Below are 4,122 nucleotides of genomic sequence, written 5' to 3'. Positions count from 1 at the left end.
AAAAGTTAAAAATTTCACAAGGGAGGGTATTGAAAAACTGAGTTTTCAGAAAACTTGCTTAGAAATCCACAAAAAAATCTGGGATCTAGATCTCTACGTATTAACTTGAAAAGTACATGTTCATGTTCTCGAAGTACGAGAAATATTCATTTAGAGTTATTATTATTTTTTTAATTAAAAAACTGTCATAGTTCGTTTCGGCGATTTTGGAAAAAATGATAGAGAATTTGAAGAAATAAAAATGGAGGCCGAAGTTTACAAAAAAATCTCTTTAGGTAATTTTGGAAGGTGGTTAAAGAAGTCAAAATTTTCATAAGGGGAGAAAAATTGAGCTTTTGAAAAGGTTGTCTAAAAATCCACAAGACATTCTGGGATATAATATGGACGTGCGGATTCAAAAAATATACTGTGTTTATTGTTCAGTAACATGGTTTTCGAAATAGTCAATTTGAAAGCCAAATTTATTGAAAACTCTAAAATTGTTATATCTCAATGTTGACAATTTTCGAAAAATGATTCAGATTTTTGACGAAATGAAGCCGAAAATAACTTCTAAAAAAATGTTGCGTAATTTTCGAAAGTGGTCGAAAATTTCATACGATTTTAAAAATAGAGCTTTAGGAAAAATTGCCTAAAAATCAACAAAAAATTCTCGGATATAGACGTCGACGTGCAGATTCAAAAAATATAGGGTGTTCATTGTCAGGGGACACGATTTTCGAAACAGACAATTTAAAACTCAAATTTTTTGAAAATGGTAAAAATCATATTGGCAATTCTGGAAAAATCAGGGCGATTTTCACAGAAATAAAGCCGAAAATAGCTTCTGGCTTCTGAAAACTACAAAAAAATCTCTTTAGGTAATTTTCGAAGTTGGTCGAAAATTTCATAAGGGGGAAATTTTGATAAATGGAGCTCTAGGAAAAGTTGCCTAAAAACCTCTAAAAAATTCTCGGATATAGACGTTGACGTGCAGATTCGAAAAATATAGTGTTTATAGTCAGGGGACACGATTTTCGAAACAGACAATTTAAAAACAAAATCTGTTTTTCAGAATTTTGTAACGATTTTCAGGAAGCTTTTCAAAAATTTTAAATTTTCAATATAAATGAATTTTTTGACCATTTTTCGAGCACCCTTCGAAAATTAAATAAAAACACTTTCATTGAAATTATCACTTGTAGTAATTATTATCGGTGGCAGATAATTTCCGGATGGATAACTGTTAAATTTTATAGGTATTTCAGGAATATCGTGTTAATAGTAAACCAAAAACCAAAATTTGTCTAAACGTCTGCACCAACAATGTGATAACGTTACCTCAAAATTTTTGATAAATGCTATTTAAATGTTTCACAATAACACTTCTTTTTGTACTTATGATTAATAGTAATATGCGAGGAACGTTGACCAATTGCTGATTAATTTAAATGGTTAGGACGCGTGGTGGTCCACTTTTTTTTTTACACTGTGAATGGTATTATCTATATTTTTTTCTTAAAGTTTGGATTTGTTTGTACTTTAGGGGTCTAATAGCAAGAGACTATTTTTTACGTTTGAAAATTTATTTCACTATCGAGGGTTGCACTATTGCATTCGAAATATTTATGTAACGTTTCACATATTTTATTCAATAAAACTTAAAAATATAGCCCATATTGTAAAATGCTAATCAAAATTTTAATGACATTGTCTTAAAATTCTATTTTTATCTCTAGCGTTGCATTATTGGATTCGAAATATCTTCGTTTCACATATTTTAATCATTAAAATTTTTATAAATATCCACGCCAATTTTCTCCCTTATGTATGATGCTCGTTTGTGGAAAAAATCAAATTTTTGCATGTGCAATTTAACTTAAAAACTACAAAATACCGACAACTTTGACATATTTTTCCAAACTTGTGTAACGAAGCAAATTTTGGCGGGCCGGAAACCACTATAAGGAAACCGGATGCGGGAGTTAATCGGTGACAGCCACCGTACCGATTCATAGGTACCGTTCGCCGCCCCCTAGCGTCTTACGTACGTCCCCGTCCGATCCCCGTTTCAGCGTCACCGCCTCCCCAAGTTCCGAAGCGACCACGTCCAGTGAGCTGCCGCCGCCAGCGAGGCCGTAGAACGATCGTGACCGAATTATATTTCTTTTTTTCTGTTAGCTGTTTTATTTCATAATTTCATATCTTAGTTGTTATTGTTTGGTAGATTACCTATATTTAAACTTAAACTGGAGTATTATTTGTTTTGAGACCTATGGAGATCCGTTTCTCCGCCTTGAAGAACCCTACCGTAGAGGGATCTGGCGCCTGAGCAACCGCCCCCTCAGAAGACACCGCCCCCATGGCGTGAAAGCGCCTCATTATTAAAACCGCCGTAATCGAAGTTCTAGAACAGTGGTTCGCAAACTGGGTGCCGCGGCACACTAGGGTGCCGCGGATCCCCCAAGAGGGTGCCGCGAAAATTTTATAATGATGTTTATAAATATAAGCACAGAACCAACTTTAAAAAATAATAATTGATGATCTGATTTTATTAATATGGTACAACTGTTCAGTAATGGAAAATGTGTTCTGAACATGTTAATTTTCTTCATACTGAAGTAAGATGGCTAACAAATATTTATAAAACAATCTTAACATCAATTACATATTATACAAACATGTGATAAAGTGTTTTTGATAATAAATTAGTTACAATTAAAACTGTACTTGGTGGGGTGCCGCCAAATTTTGTTTAAAATTTTAGGGTGTCATCAATAATAAAAGTTTGCGAACCACTGTTCTAGAAACACTCTACAATAAGTGATATATTTATTCCATCTAAAAAATTAATGACACATACGAGTTATCATAAAAAAATTTAAAATTTGATAACCAAATTTTATTATTTACTCTTAGTTTGAAAAATTCTTGCCTATAAACTTTCTCAACTCAAACATGATTTCCACTTTGCGAAAAAACTGTTGAATAAGCGACTATTGATAAAACTATCCATAATATCAAAAACATAGTCCGCGAATCCAGTTCACGACAATCGGGAACGCAATCTTCGTCCACATCACGGTAGTTTTCAATTCAATTATTCCGTTTCATTCGTTGACATGAAATTTTATTTTCTGTGTTTCTTTCTCGTGATTAACTTCCTGGTTTAAATTTATCGACCGTGTAAACTAAAGAAGGTATGACTGTTCTACGTTCGCTGTCGTCGAAGGAATTGTTTAGGGTTTCATCGCTACAAACACATTTCGCGGAAGAAAAATCGCGGGTTGTAATAAGAAGTACAGAAAAATCTGTTGTTTATTTGCCGCGGTTTGGCCCAAATAATTAAAAAAGGTTAGACCGCAAGACACCGCCGCTCGAATTTGCTCGTTTAGAGGAATTTGAACGAGCTGGAGATTAATGGCCTTTCCATAATTGACGTTGCCATTATAAAGTTAATTGATGGAATAAATTACGAGGGACATAAAAAACGCATTTAAAACGAAATATTCGACTCTCGTCATTTTGTCGCGGCAAAATTTCATTGTTGTTCGTTATTTGTCTCGGCGTCGGTTCTGCAGAAGCCGTTTTCATTCTGGAAAACAAAAGCAGGGTAACACCTGATCGCCTGTGCGGATGTTCGGGTTCTTGTTTGCTCTCTTAATTGCGTTGTTTATTTATTACTTTGGCAGCTCAATATTTTTTACGGGGCCTTCCGAATAATTTATTATACACTTTAAAAAATTGATATTCCGTGACAGTGAAATATCGCGGGCCGTTAATGTCGGACAACGAGGTTTAATAGATTGCTCGGCGACACCCATTTCGTCTAATTAAGCTTCAATGACAGTTTATATTACACCAGTCCGTCTCTGGTAGATGCAATTAGTCCGGTGGCTAGAACGCGATGGTCATCGGCGATAAGCCTTGGTTCCTCTTTTTTTCGCGTAATTGCCACAATATGGCGTCGCGTAATTGATTTGGCTAATTAAAGACATTAGTTGAGGAGTCGTATATTTAATCTACGGGGAAGATCATGTGGGCAAAAACGAGGATCGATGACGAAGTGGTTCGTTTATCGACATTGTCAATCTCGGGCCAATTAAATCTATGACAAGTTTGAAACATTGTGTAATAATACTT

The sequence above is a fragment of the Zophobas morio genome, unplaced genomic scaffold, assembly GCF_036711695.1.
Source record: "Zophobas morio isolate AGI-343-1 ecotype UQ-CSIRO unplaced genomic scaffold, CSIRO_AGI_Zmor_V1 ptg000002l, whole genome shotgun sequence".
Taxonomy (NCBI): domain Eukaryota; kingdom Metazoa; phylum Arthropoda; class Insecta; order Coleoptera; family Tenebrionidae; genus Zophobas; species Zophobas morio.
This window is presented reverse-complemented; position numbering follows the sequence as displayed.